Consider the following 16,315-nt stretch of genomic DNA (forward strand, 5'->3'; position numbering starts at 1 on the left):
CTCAGTGAATTTTATTTATTTATTTCTAAATGTGAATTTTTAGTTGGGCATTCTGAATGTGCCTTCAGAATAACTATTTTTAAACTATTTCTGGAGTTTTAAGAAGAGTCAGTATTGTTTTTCTCTGCCGGCAGGGCCTGCTTCAGCTCCCGGTGACATTAGTGCGAAGACGATCACCGCTTCCTTGTGTGCTGGAGCAAGTGCTGTGTGAGTAACCACGCAGAACATTGCAAGAGATAAGTTTCATCCCCAGTTCCTTTTGAAATGATCTTAAAATGATAAAAATCCTGTGAATTACAAATTTACGCAGCAATTTTCTTGAGTGTTTAGAGATAGCAATAGTAACCTTTGCCACTGGAAAAGGTGATTTGAGGATTTTCCAAATGATACAGAGCTGCCATTTCAGTGTTAAATATTATTCTTTTAGCTCCTTGCTTATTCAGTAATAATCTAAAATACTTCTGTCATTATTTTTTTTTTCCCTATAAGAAATGCACTTCATATGCAAACATTCAGTCTCCTATGTTCTCCTATGTACAGTACATTGCGTGTATTTATAGCTCTGGAGAAAAGGCTAATGAAGAGAGCATACTCTGAAGAGAACAGTCATGAGACTTCATTTGTTCCCTACATGCTGCAATAATACTAATGCACCTTTTACTCTACAGAATGGCTTGTACTTGGGGAATTGTGTTTCATCCAATTTTCTTGCAAATAATGAACAAGTTCCCCCAGGTTTATTGGCACTATCTTGTGCACACTTTTTTGGTGTAAATTATTTATTCTACTAATTTAACAGCAAACAGTCCTGGATCGTGAGCTTAGTGAGGCAATTTCATAGATATTGGTTGTAGGTTAATTATTTAGGGATTGAGATATCTCTGGTAATGCCAAATAAGTACAGACCTAATCAGGGAAAGCAATTGAATGCATCTAGGTTTTCCAAATCTCAGATCATGCAACCATTATTTGATGGTCATTAAATTTGGTGTGTTATTGCAAAAGAACACGAATGTGTTTTGAGGTAGCCCACAAATTAACCCTTATAGTTCCTATCACTTCCTGGGCGGTCGACCCTTTGGTCACTATGAGCCAGCTGACCAGAATGTTCAGATCCACATGTTCTGTTGTTCTGGAAATGGAGATGGTTAAGGATGTTTTTGGGTATGCGTCTCGAGGGATGGCTTAGCGATTTGGAGGCTGTTGAAATATGAATGCTGAAGAATCTACAGATAAATCATATTTAAGACTAAAATAAACACCTTCTGCTGATTTATTTTTTTTTTTAAAGGTGGTGTGCAGCTACACAGAGGAGATAGTTTAACTGTTATAATTGTCACTACTTTATTTTTATAGCGAGATTTTGATGATAATCACTTGAAAAGCATGAAACATCCCAAGTCCTATGTAGCATCACTACCCAGTGTCAATTTAATGGGAATGGGTATTGTGTATTTTTTTTAATTCAATGAGGAAAACATTATTCTTAATTGGTATGATTTTTTTTCAGCTGACATAAAATAAGTTGGGCAATTCATTGGAGAGAAGTGTAAGCTCTGAGTAGAGCTGGGGAAGACAATGAATGAAAAGCAGCGTGAGGAGAAATCTGTGAGCAATGCGTGGTGTGGATAAAATGTTGATGTTAAGGCATAGTTGTTTCCATTCTGTCATCTTTATTTCTACAACAAAATTACTGCTCTGTGCTGTGCTTGACTCCTTAAATGGCACTCAAAGCAGCCCTTCGGAAGGGCTAGAAACTCTTTATCTTACGTCTGTGTTCTAGCACCTCCTTCGTAGTGGTTAGGGGGGGCATTTTCTTTTCTTTTTTTTTTTTTTTAAGATCCCCAGTGGAGTAATCTGCTCCTGTAGGCTGTTTGTTTTCATAGAGCTTGTTTTTATTTTCTCTTTATATTTGTTTTGGTTTTGTTTTTTTTAAATACGCATGTGGATTCCTTTTTCATGTTAAATTTAAAGCAAGTTCCTAAAATATGCCTCGAAGTTGGAGCAGATGGTGGGGAATATTTGAGATGATCCCTTTTTTTCCTAAGGCAGTTCGTTCCGCAGTTTTAGGTCAGCCTTCATGGAAGTGCTTGCTCCCTCCCAGACGAGCCCTTCCTTCTTGCTTAAGAATCTATTTTGTTGAAGGAGTGAGTAGTTCATTGCAAAGCTTTAGGATTCACAGGCTTTCCCCTGTAGACAGTAGAGGATATGATGGTGAAAGAGGCATAGTTTGCATTGTCGATGGGATGTACTGAAGCATTCTGCACTAATTGGATTTTCTTTAGCACGAAAGCCTTTGTGCCAGATGTGTTGCGCTGGTAAGACAGATGAGTAACTGAAGCCAGATCATTAACAAGCGGGATAGGCTGGAGTCACTTAGTGGCAGATTGAAGGAAGCCATTCATTGCCACATAAGGGCATTCTGCTAGCAAGGATTTCAAGAGTACAACTAAACATGTTTCCCATTTCACATTCAATTGATCTGAGATACATCCTAACAATATACTATTTTTCTCTATTTCAAAATAAATACAGTCCTTCGAGGAGGGTGAAAAACTCCAATGTATCAGCTCTTCTCTGGTAGGAACACATGGTAATCTGCAAAATTCTCCAGTTGCTGTGGGATTTTTACATTTCTAAGGAGAGAGCTAATAAACCTCACGATTATTTGAAGAAGATAAGAGAACCTTGGCTAGTGCTTTAATGATGGAGTGCTTCAGGGAAGCAAAGAGGAGACCTGGGGCTATAGTCTAATGGCCAGCTTCCGAAAAGAAGCCCAAAAAGATCAGTGTTAAAGTCTGTAAAAGGTTCTATGTAGCTGTGGGGTGGAATAAAGAGATACTTCCAGCCATGAGCTTAGACATCATTCAGCAACTTATATTTTATGGAACCATGGAAACTAAAAATTAAAAACATGAAAGGAAGACTGTAATAGTTGGAAGAATATATGAGGAATCTTGGCAAATGTATGAAATAAAACATATACAGCTGTGTTAAGAAAAATATTTAACTCAATTTTACACGCCATGAGTCATTAGGATGTGTTAAAAGGCAAAAAACAGTATAGTATGGTTTTCCAGTAAAAACTAAGAAAGCAAGCTGCATCTCCCTTAATTGTAAAATGTTTTAATCATGGGAGCATGTTGCATTTCTGCATGGGTGCAGTCCCTGTGCTTTAAAGTCCATCAGCTTAGAATTGTGCAATTACATGTGGACATGGAAACACAGATAATCAAAGGCTTCATAGTTACACGGGGTGAATATAGGAAGGGCTGAACAGGTTACGTGGAGGATTTGGAGCGGTTGGACGTGTGCTGGTTCTTGTTATTTTAGAATTTTATTTTCTTAAGGTGCCAATGACAAGTAAGAAAAATGACTTTTTCATAATTCAAGAACTACATGACCTGATAGGCTGGAAGAAAAGAAAGAATCTCTTAATATTTGGCTTTTGTGGACTATTCATGCGGTATAGCTATTTTTCCTACAAAGCTGAGAATGTGTAGGAAATTGAGCTGTGCAGTTTAATTCGAATTGAAGAATAGCACATCTAATTTTGTGATACTAGTCTGGCCGGTGAGTGAGAGCAACAAATGAAAGACACAACTTTGTAAGAGGAATGCTTTTCTGACTGTGATAAACCACTTGTTCATTCAGTACGACGAAGAAAAATGGATATGGACTTAGAGAGCAGTAATGGATCAGTCTTTAAAAGCCTCCTACTTTTGAGAAAAAAACCAAAATATTTATTTTACTAACCTAGATGGCGACACTTTAGCTAGTCCAGTGTTAAAAGTTATGCCTGTATTACACATCTTAGAGTTCTGTAAGGAGCTACCTAAAACAGAGGTAAACGAGCAAGCCAGGTACTGGAAACAATCTGGTTTCTAATAGAAAGGAACTCAACAAGCCCTAATTTGTGCTGTTTAAGTGTTAAGTGTTTAACACTGGTTTTGAATTTCTCAGTTTGTTGTTCCTGCGTATACATTTTAAATTGTCAGTGCAGGATGCAGTGAAATTAATGGGTTATGACAGTGTAATTTTGTTGGTTGTGATGCTGCTTCTGGATGAGTATTCAGTAAGAAAACCCTGGATCTGCTCCACCAGGTTCCTTCCTTCTGCTTTGCTGCTCTGAGCTGAGATGCGCTTGCTGTAATATGACATGAGATCCAGCGTTGTATTTCTAGTGACAGGCTTCTTTGAGTTCCCCCTCTCTTCCTGGCATTGACTTGAATTTTTGCAGAGAGGATATTGTAGACAGGCACAGCAGTAAGGATTTTTAATCCTTTTCAGAACAAAACTCAATAAAAATCTTCAGAAACTCAACATACCTTGTCTGCTAGGCCTTGTGCAGTAGTTGCTTTTTTATTTCTGCCGAGAAGCAGTTCTTAAACAGAGTGCGAACCAGTAGAAATGGCCATACAAAAGGTGTGATGCTTTTCATTGTATTACCGAGCTGTTTCCCAGTTTACTTTCTGGCATCTCTAATGGTGAGGAGACAAAGCTCACAGCCTGCCTATGTGAAAAGGAGGGCACAGGGCTGATTTGGATACAGCCAAACTGATCATGCAAACTTGAAATAAGAGCACCTGACAGATTTCAGGGCTTTCTGGGTGGAATATAGCCTTTAAACGTCTCAAGAGAATAACACTTTGTCTTTCAGTGACATGTCTTTCAATGAGTCCTCTCATTTTCACATTGTTCTTTACTATGAACTGTTAAACGGAGATTCCACCTGCCTGTTCCACAAGTAGGTCAGCATTTGATAACTGCATTAAAATTGGCCTTTCCTAAATCCTCTCTCTCACTGTAATCCTTCCTGTCCCTCTCAATTTTCCTACGTTCTAATGCTCCGTTATCGAGAAAATGTTGAGTCTTTTTTCAGATTATTTCCAAACTGTCACCCACAATGGAGCTGGGTTTTGTTTTTTTTTGTTTTGGGTCACATTTCTTCCCCCAAAGCTTCTGAAGACAGATGTCACAGATAGGATGCCACATGGGAAAAGTTTTTTTCATGCTCGTGCAAAACTCCATGTCTTTTTCTACTGTTCTGAAAAAAAAAAAAAACCAACCCCACAACAAAACGCACCTCATACTGTTTTGGGCTTGTGAAAATGTCTTAAAGACTGTATTCAGAATATTTAAATATATTTGGTAATTTCATTCTCAAGCCTAACATCCAGTTCATTTTCAGCATGGCCTATAACTTCTGGTGTGACATTACTGAAAACCTTCTGATTAAAGCCAGCTCTCTTATGCATACTTTACCTCTGTGACCTATGAGTAGCTTGAAACCATTTGAACTCTGTCTAAATTGGATCCCCCTGGTTGTAAGTGTTACTGCATGTCAGTTCTGTGTCAGTTGGATGGAAATCTTGCTGCAGAGGATGAAAGTTCACAGCTCAGTATTAATCTACTGGGCAAACTACATCTAATGCCTTCAGTTTTCTTGAAATACAGCTTCTGATGACCTCTGGCAGGTAAAATACAATATAGGATTTTCTAATACTCATTTTTTAGTGTAGATACTAAAAACGTAGCATGTATCATCCTTCTGTACCAAATAAATGCTATGAGAGACAAAATTAAGAATAGTGACAAGTGGGTTATTGGATATGGAGACTTCTGTTAATAAAATATGTCTAAGTCCACTACTTCCCAATGGTCTAGTTCTCTACACAGAAAATGCAAATCCCGGCTTCAGTAAAGGAGGCTGTGTACCCATGAACTGCTGGCTGGGATTCCCTTGGTATCTTTTGGATGAGACTTTCAAATTGGTGTGTGAAGAGGAGTTTAACAACAAAAACTCCTGAAGCTGCGTGGCTTCTGGAGCGGCAGCATAAATCATTGAGTGCCGGTGGAGTCTGTCTTTAACTCACAAATAAGAACTTCAAATTTAGCACCAGCTACTGTTTATAAGAGAGTCTGTATAGATTTGTGCAGCTTAGATGACACCGTTATCAACATCCTGTGTTACAGAGTGACACCTTTACTTCTGCTCTTGTCAGTGTTAGGGGGTTTAAAATTGCAAGTACGTTATGTTTGGGTTTGCTTTTGAAGTGACCTTTTGTACATAAAATTCCAAGGTAAAGAAAAATAAAAAATCCAATAGATGTGTGTTTGTAAGTCTGCAACTTCATCTTGCTTCTGTTTAAACTAACAGTAAAATTCATACCTCTTTCAGTAGGAGCAAGATTGACTTTTAAATATTTGGGTAGTATCTGAAATGAAACCGATCCCGTGTTCCTTGCAAATCCCAAATTGTCTCTGAAAATAGTGGGATTTGGTAGGAGGAAAGAAATGTAAGATTAAGCTCCGGTTTGTGGTGGGATGATGCTGATGCTGGTAGGGATGTTTTTTAGGCACTAGACATGGCTCAAATTCTCTTTCTCAAACCCCTGCTCCAGTCCTGCTGAGGAGAACTGAGAAAGTGTGCTTGTGCTAGCCCGGAATGGAGCCTTTGGCTCTTTGAGAAGCCTGTGCTTCAGCCCTGTGTTTAAAGGAGAAATTTTAGTCTATAGAGTATGCACCTAGTTGATAGTATCTTTTGAGCCCTTCCAACTCCTCTTATTCTGTAACTACAATTTGTTATTACAAAACATTGCCATTTGATAAGTCAATTAAAATATCTCACCTGATGACTCTTATCCTGTCATTCCTCTTAGGGAGGTACAAAAAATAGTAATAAATCAGTATGGGTAAGCCCAGAGGTATTTTAAGACAGCGGCTATTGGATCCGTTCATGGACAGTTTAGGAGCATATTTTCCTGTTGTTTTCATTTTTGAACCCAGACTTCTAAAATCCTGGGAGCTTGACTCTTTTTTCCTGAGTCACACAAAGAAATAAATTTTTGATTACAACATGTGCAGAGCCCAGAGTCCAAAACCTTGGCGTTCTCTTCCATCAGAGGCTCTAACACCTGCTATCAAAAGATATATATCAAAAATCAGTGAAGTTCCCTGTGGGTGCAGCGTTTGGATCACACTGATCTCTGGGAGACCAGAGCTCATTCAGCAGCAATGCCACAAAAGTTTTCTATAAGTACACAGGCGGTATGTACACACATTCTAATATAAATATAGAATAACAGCATGGGGACTCTTACAACAATGTAACAAGAATGAAGTATAAAATTTAAAAAAAAGGAAATTTAACAACTTGAAGACGATGGCAATCTTGTGGCTTGTGGGCTTTAATCATTGATTTTTGCTTTGTTAATTTGGCAGTATTGAACGTAGGTAACTGGAGCGTTCTGGTCCGACAAATATGTGGAAAAGAGCACACTGATGAAAATCCATCCGAAGGTAAGTGAATGTTTCAAAGTAACGTGAGTGTGTATAGTTAGTCAGATTCTGAACTGAAAGAATTAAAAGTGTGAACTGACAGCGGTGATCTCTTCCTTTACTGTTCATTGGTTCACACGATTCTTTTTAATAGAGACCCTCAGATAGGAAGAAGTAATTCACCCATTGTAGAACTCCCACGTGTGGTGCGTTTTCTTTTTAAGCTTACAGGGTGCTTTATGATAGACTAAACTTGAAAAAAATACAAAGAAACAAACAACAACGGATGAAATAGTATGGTTTGATAGGTTTTGCATACAAAATAGCTAGCTAAAAAACATGTGTACCTTAAAAAAAGCTTTTATATCAACAGTTCATGTCTCATCTTAAATATAAGGGTCTGATCTCAAGGCAGGGCAGAACATCTGCTCCTTTCAATTTTATCAATTTAGCTGGAAGTGAAGCCAAGGATTTCAGTGGGATGAAGGTGATTCTGTAGCTTCTGCTCTCTGACCCAACAACATAAAGTATAGCCTTTAGTCTGAAGCTCGGGCAGAAGCTTAAATATACATTTGTCCAGGTTTATTCTAGATTTTGACCTTCTTAAGGTTAACAGCTTGTTCTAAACGGAAAAGAGTCATTGTCAGACTATTAGTTTATCTTGCATCCGGGTAGAGGCATCTGGGGGAAGTTTTGTGTCTGGATTTGCTTTAGAAGCTATCGAGTTTTGTAGGCTTAGCCCCACGCTTGGGGCTTGTGGAAAGTTGGGATCTGAACCCCTAGTTTTCCTTTGTCTTCTGCATGGCCATTTTTGTAGTTTTAATTTTGTCCCTTTTCATTTCTCCTTTCCAGAGGTGAGCTATCTCCATGGATGGGTGACTGTGGCAACGGGGCTGCTACAACCAGACACTGCGACTCTGCTGCTCTCAGCTGCTGTCAAAGGCTACGCTGTGCGCAGGTCGGAATGCACGACAGGAATCCACGGGACCCCTAGGTGGATGGAGAGGTACCCTGGTTAAATTCTCACTGAGATTCGATTTTATAAACGGGTTTTCTTTTAGAAGGCATTTTTTACAATAAGATCACAGTTTTGAGTTTGCAGTACTAATATCACAAAGGGGGGCATTGTGGTCAATAGCTCTGAGGGGGGAAAAAACACTTACAGAAGAAGGCTCCTCAAGTGCATAGTTTGGGTTAACAGTAACTGACAAGAGAAAATGGCTTTTTAACACGTAGGTTTTGAGATCACCTCATGGGAAAAGATGACATCAAAACCCGTGGAAATCATGCCTAGATTAGTTTAGAAACTCGAATGTATTACCAGAAAATCCTCTCAAGATTCTACTTACCCTTTTTGTACTAAGCCTCCTATCTGTATACTTCCTAATAGAAAGAAGTCTTCTATATATTTGTTAGCACAACTTTCTCATTAGGCTTATTGATAATTAATCTGGATAAATCCATGCGCAGAAACTTCTCATTACCATCCTTTTAAAGCATGATACAGGACCTTTAAGAGATGTTTGTTTATAGCTATTTTCCATTTCATGGTTTCTGCTATGTGCGTGCCATGGTGAGATTGTAGATATAGTTTAGTTAAATTTCCAAATCGGACTACATTTTAAAGAAATTAGTGCTTTGTCTCCACTGCTTGATCTTGATGATTGTTTTTTTTGTACATGAAAAGGTTGATGTGACTGTAATAAATATCCTGACATAAATATTTTCATTTACAATAGCACACTTCCTATCATTTCTTTGTCTTTTTGTTTTGTTGTTTGGTTTAGGTTTGGGGTTGTTGTTTTTTTTGTTACTTCCTGGTTCTTGTTCAGCTCTACAAGCACACTGCTAAGTGGCAGGAGGAATAACATATAGCTTGCAGTCCATCATCTGCATTCCCTTCGCATTAGGTGTAACACTGGCATGAAAATCGGAGCCCCTGCTCCAATTTTTCCAGCTGTCTCTGTCTCCCTGTGATCTTTTTGTACAAATTTTCTGGCAAGTCTTTGAATATGCAAGCTTATATCCCTTTCTTGAGCAAACATACACGTGTTGCTATCTCAAAACATGGGTACAACTGAATAGAATCATTCATGTTTTTTTCAGTAATTTGAGTGTGTTTACTCATGTGGGCAAATCCTTGAAACATACATCATCTTCTTCCTTTGTCCTTTTGCTCTCAGATTTCTGTGTAAGTTTGTTTTGTTTTCATTCAAAATATATGAATAAAGCAATATCAGGATCTTTTCACTGCCATCTTCAGGTCTTATTTATAGAGTACTTTTACAGCTTCAGGAATTGTTAACTTTTAGGCAATAAATGTCATCTCACTTCTGAGGTTACATTTGTTTTATTTTTCTTAGCAATATTATTGCTTTAAAACTGTAATATGTTTTCTATTTTGGTCTTTTTTCTGTTGCCCCAAGGGACTTGAGCTATAACTAGGATTTGCATTGGCCACGGTGCTGTTCTTATTCTGCACATGGTTACGGCTAGACAGGCGAGAGTGCCAGGGCCAAACGTGGTATTCTATTGGAAGGGCTTGTGCCAAGATTTGGGCTCGAACAATTTGGAGGAGACATGATGTCACTGTCTCCATAAAGTGAATTTGGACAGGAATGTTGTATTGTATTTGGGGCATGTGTTTCAAAAATAACAATTAAAAGAATACCTTGTCTGTTTCCTTAATTTTTATATTTACTCTCTGGTTTCACAGTCCTTGCCCTGCATTTCTTGTGTCCTAGTGGTATTTCTGTTTCATTATTTTTCAAGCAGAGTTTGATGACACTGATTTAGCAGTTTCTCACAGTTCACTGCTTCAGTTTTCATCAAATTATACTTCTAGTTATACTAGACACTTTCATCATCAATTTCCATATGCCTCAAAGACACGCAGGGACCAGTTTGCCAACACTGAACTCAAATGCTAGACAATAACTGGAATACAGGATTTTTTTTCCTAGGGTGTCTGAGACAAAGAGGGTAGAATCCCTCCGTTCTGAGCAAATGTTTTCAGCCGGGATTCATTAAAAATCTAGACAATAACTGCTATGGAATATTGATTTAAAAATGTCAAATCAAGGGATAAAAATCAACACAAACCCGAGATTATACCGTAAGATCTTATCCATTTCTTTCCAGAAGCCTATCTTACATTAGAGAGCGCAGCATGCGAATTCAAGCTTTGCTCTTTTCACCACGGAATGGGAGGATTCATAAGCATCCTGAACTGTATTTTCTGTACAACGGAGTTTGATAATTATGATAGTTAACACATAATAAAGATTTTGGCTTCGGGCTCTAGGTTTACATGTACCTTCAGATCAGCAGTGTTACTGGGGACATTCGAAGTGACAAGACTCCTGAGAACGACTGTGAGTGTCTTTTCCTTTCTTTAGGGAGTCTTTTTTTAACTTCATGCTCAAATTTGAAAGATCTCCACGCTGGAAAACCTGACCCCTTTAAAGGCTTTTCGTTACATTTATCTTACAATTCCCTACAATTTTCTACAAAGAGACCGTGCTCCTGACCCAAAGGTAATTTGGGACTTGGATGTAGATGAGCTGGTGACTGTGGTTCTTATGTCTGTCAAAAGCGTAAAGTTAATTACGCAAGGCATGAAGTGAAGCTCTGGTGCCTATTTGTTTAGATGTAAAGAGGCTAACTCTGAGTAACTGTTGACAACAGTCATCATCATCAGATGAATTTGCTGTTTAAATCTGTAGCCTTCAATCTTCAAGATAGCATAGGAGTGATGTTTTCTCTTCTATGCCACCATGTAAATTGCTTTACGTGCACTGTGAGCTAAGGTCTATTTCAGTTTTGCAATTTGCTTTCCTTGTGGAATTTTGACTGATGTTGAGAATTTCATACATAACTTTTGGTGCCATAGGGATCTTCTCTCAGGAACAGAGAGGAGACTTTTTCTCTGTCTGCAGGAATTTCAGTTTGTGGAGTCTGCCATTTGCAGAAGGCACTCAATGCGATACAAACCCACTTCACGGAATCTTCTGTCTCAAGTCAGGAGGCCATGGGTAGAGGCAGAGCGTAGGCAGGAAGCTGTCTGATATCGCTGTGACTTCTCAAAACTCATGGGGACACATGAGTTCACCTTACATCCAGGAGCAGAACTGTAGTGTGGCCACAATCTGCCACAGGATGAGATAATCTATGTGATGAAGAGGGAAGGGAGTTGTTGAGCAAGTTAAAGGTCAAGGAGCAGAAAGGTTTGTAATACTCTTTACTGTAGTACTAAATGCCTGTTTCCTGACAGAACTTGAAGTTTTGGAATTATTTGGTACAATGAGCTTTGAGTGCCTGAACTGAAGCTGAATTAAACTGCAGGTTTTCTCATGCATTGGCTTTGATTCGATGCGTTGTAGACAAATAAAGTGATAAAATGATCACTTGAGGAAAAAGGCATCCACCTTCTCCTAAACTGCTAAATTGATATGCAATAAATAGGATGTTTGAACACCTCACATTACTCCCACCATTGTGTATTCCCTGCCACAGCTCATTGACCAGAAGGTGAGCACCAAAAACCTTTTCTGCCCTGAGCCTTCAGTATCTGGGAGTCCCTGCAGTAATGTCTGTGCAATAATTGCTCTGCATCGAACAATACTTGCATCTTTATGCACATACACAACCGAAGTCACTGCCTGCTCTGTTATGAAGGAATAAATCACCCATGCATCCTTCTCAACTCTGAAAAAAGAATGTTTGGTGTAAAGCTCAAAACAAACAAACAAAAAATTAGTAGGAATGGTTTCTTCTCTGGTACCTTGGCAAGCAGTTACACTGGGAGTTTTTAGAAGGACAAATGATTCACCTACAGCTTTTTTGCATCACTTTTTATTTCTACAGAGAGCAAGTAGGAAAGTTCCAATCAAATATTTAATTTAATTTAATAGGGGCAAGGCAGCAGACAACCATTATCTTGTGAGAATGTTCTGGTCCATCAAATATAAAAAGAATGCCCAGAGGACAACTAGTGATATTTCCTTCAGAAGTCTTACCTGATGCTCTGTCAGCATGAGAATGACGTACTCCTCTCTGTCTGCGGATTTTGATAGGAGGCTCAAGTTTCACTTCCTTTTGAGAATTGTCCTTTTTCTCAAAAAGCTGGTGCGTTTCTATGGAGAGGCCATGGATCCTTCCTGAAGATGTAGTGTTTGCTGGAGTGTTGAACAGGTCAGTGTATGGGCCCATATTTGTGAGAGAAAAAGCCAGATAAAAATTCGTAACAGTAGAGATCACAAAAATCAAAAGCCACAAGGCTTTTTTATTATTATTCTTCAATTTTTAGGCTTTAATCAGCTACTAGTCCCAGTTTGTGATTTTCTTAAGGGAAAGAAACTCTAAGAGCTGAAACACCAGTTTGTATCTTCAAAATTGGAATCCTGGGGTTTTTTTGGTTGGTTGTTTTTTACATCTATTACTATGTTTTTCTGTTGTTTTCATATTGTTGGCCGGCACGCGCACCAAATACTCTCTGACTTCCAGGCCACAAATGGAGGAAGAGAGCAATGGAGAACCTTGTATCTATCCCACTATATTCTGCAAGTTTGGAATGTAGTGTCTTCTCAGTGGGGCACAAAGCCTAAACTAACACAGTTTTCTCCATTTGTCTTGTGTTCCACAGTTACTGAAGAATTTCTACTTTAATGAGGAGAACAAGCCTGTTACGATATAGTTTTTGGCAGAATTGCAGTGGTCTGTATTGGAATATGGTGAGTCCAGTGACTTTCAGCCTCCAGTGGTTGTCCACTGGATCAAACTCAACTTTCTTGAAATGTTAACAAATCAAAATATGCATTGTCTAGTACTGTAGGTAACTGAAGTGTACCAGCATGCCCCGGTCGCTCCAGACTGAAAGTGAATTCTGTCTGCAAGACAAATGAGAACCCTTGATGCTCTGGTCTTAAAATGGCTAAAAATCTAGGAACTACGTGCATTAAAACAAAGAAAGAAAAGCCTTTTGATACTGTGTCCAAACCAAAAGGTAGTGTGAAACACTGGCCTAACTTTTTAGGAAAAATCTTATTATTTAAGGAACTAGTTCTCAGAGGTAGACTTTACATGATACCTTTCTTGTACTGCTTCACACATACTTTGGGAAGGCTTTTCCCATAGTAAAGAGCAAAGCAAGATGGGTGTCCGTGGTTCACTCTGGACTGCCCTCTGTGTGTCTCAAAAGTTGTTAGCTCTTTCTTGTGCTTGGCAGAAACTGGACGCAGTGTACGAGAAATGACATAACAGATTTTGAAGAATCTGTATGCTTTTTGTGATACTGTAGTGTATTATAATTTTTAACGTGCATCTGCTGCATCTGTACATTTGATGATACTCACTTGGGTTTTGTAAAAGTGAAAAAACAAAATCCAGAGCAAACTCTGAACATGACTAAGGTTTCATGTATAACATACATTTTTAACATTACAAATAGGAAGTATTAAAGTAAACGAAAGCTGCTTGTTCACTGTTTTGAATTTCACCCAACTAGAAAAATGAGTCTTGTGACACTCACAATAAACAGCTTGTTTACTTTTTAAGTTTTCAAATTTATCTCTGAGATCCTCTTGTCAAGTGTGTATTAGTAAATGCACATTCCAGCCAAAATAAAGACATTTTCTGTACTTACCGACTTGCATTTCGATGCTGTTCTTGTGAATTACAGAAGAAAGACAACAAAATGCAACTCTTTTCCTCAGAAAACCCTTTAATCAATTTGAGAAAAGTATTTTTTCCTTCTTTTAGTAACTCCAGGGCCAGCAGATTTCTGAAAGTGGGTACATCTTTGGAAAGGATGCTGTTCTCGCGGAAACAGAAAAGAAGTAGTTTGTAAAACAGAAGAGTTTTGTTATGTGCTCTTGACAGAAAATGTTTCAGAGTTTGTCAGGGCATATGTTAAAACCAGTGCTCCTGATGGCTGTATTACAGCTTGATTGCTGCTGAACATTTAGTATTGTGAAAAAGGTGTGACCTTAGAATCAGGTCCCACTCTGGATTCACATGAGCAAAATGCAAGTACCACTAACTTTCAGGCCACGTGCCTCACTTTATGTAAGGACTAGTGAATTAGGTAAATGCTTATTTCAGGACTAGGACACTGAGATGCTGAGGTAATGCCTGATTTGTCTCTCACCATACAAGGTATCAGAGAGGAGGTCTTTGAGCTTTTCAATTCCCAGTCCAGTCACCTACCCAGGCTTCTACCCTGTTTTTCCCCCATGCTAAAAGCTCATTTTTGTTGTGCTGGGGGCTCTAGATGTGGTAGGAGGACACAAATACAGGAAAGGTCCTTCTGCTTCAGCTGCAGAGAAGGGATGCGGCAGGTTCCGGATCAAACCTGCTCCTCCTCACTGCCCTCCATGTTTTTATATTTAACCTGGCAGCGGTACCAGTGAAGCTATCCTGTCTTCTTCGTGTCCCCAGTTGCTCTTCTCGCTCCCTGCCTTGTTCCAGCAGAAACATTTGTGCAGTTATGGAAGTGGATCGGATGAGGAGACTGACCCACACCAAAACAGACAGCTTTTCCCTCGTGCTAACTGGATCGGTTTCCCAAGTGGGGTTCCCCGTTCTCAGGAGGGCTAGTGCAGGGACAGAAGTGGGGTAAGTGGGCTGAATGCTGGATTGCTTATTTTACAGCAGTGTGAGAGTAAGTCAGTTAAAAATCTTTGTGAAACTATGGCCTCAGATTCCATTCCAGGCAAACATTCCCTGGAAATGTTGCTTTGATTTGGTGAGGAGGACAACTCACCAGTGGGTCATTTTGTCTGAAACAGGAATTTTCCTTTGGTGGTTCACAGTGCGTACAAAGGGGAAATGACAATAGTAAAAAACAAAACAAAACAAAAAAAACCCCAAACAAACAAAAAAAAACCCAACCAAAAACCAGACTGAAAGGTCTAATATCAAATTTGGAAAAAACTTATGCTATTTAGTCTTTTTTCTCAGGTTGATTTTTCTTATTATGCCATGCTTCTAAACAGGACAATCCATCCTAGTGGGCTTCTGCCTGGCAATACTGGAGACCCTTCTCATTGTTTTCAACAACAAAGAAAAACCTGCCTAGTTGCTGTGCATATCCAAAGGTTGGCCAGAGTCAAAATTACTTATTTAAAATATGTAGGACACTACTTATTCTTAGAGGCCTGCTAGGAGCTTTTATTTTCTGTCAGCTCAATTGTTCCAAATTATTTGGAATTCTTTCCTTTTCTTTTCTTCTTTTTTTTTTTCCCCCCTCCCCATTGTAGGTGTATGACTGTGGAAGTCCCCCCTTGCGTTTGCTGTCTGGAAAGTAAAAGAACAAACACCTCTCATCTTTACTGTGTTACTGTTGTGGCTGTTGACACAATCGCTGTGGATTTTGGAGAAAAAAAAAAAAAGACAACAGCAACCTCCCTGATTCTACCTCTCCATAGGAAAGCCCCAATTACCCTAAGAAAATGTTCAGCATCACAGGCTAACCTTACAGTAATGTTTCTGTATGTTTTTTTTTTTTTTTTTCTGGTTGCTGAGGGTAGTTTATCTACAGAAGGAGCAGAGCACTGCATCGATACCGAACGGTGAAAGGTGCGGGAGGTGGGAAAACCCGTTTCGAGGATTATTTATTTTTTATCGTTATTATCACTATTGTTGTTGTCATTTATATATTTTCTCATTTATGTAGGCAGGGGAAGGGCCCGAGCGGCGATGTTATCTACAGAAGGAGCAGAGCACTGCATCGATACCGAACGGTGAAAGGTGCGGGAGGTGGGAAAACCCGTTTCGAGGATTATTTATTTTTTATCGTTATTATCACTATTGTTGTTGTCATTTATATATTTTCTCATTTATGTAGGCAGGGGAAGGGCCCGAGCGGCGATGCGCGGTGCCGGGCCGGCCGTGGGTGCGGGCTGCGAGCCGGGGGCTGCCCCGGGGGTCGCCGGGTGTGTGTGTGTGTCCCGCCGGGCTCCCGGCACTGCCCCCCGCCCCCCCGGGGCTGTGGCAGCCCCCCGGCCTCCCCCCCTGACCCCCGCGGGGGGGGAGG

Source organism: Charadrius vociferus, unplaced genomic scaffold (assembly GCF_000708025.1).
Source record: "Charadrius vociferus isolate BGI_N301 unplaced genomic scaffold, ASM70802v2 scaffold19, whole genome shotgun sequence".
Taxonomy (NCBI): domain Eukaryota; kingdom Metazoa; phylum Chordata; class Aves; order Charadriiformes; family Charadriidae; genus Charadrius; species Charadrius vociferus.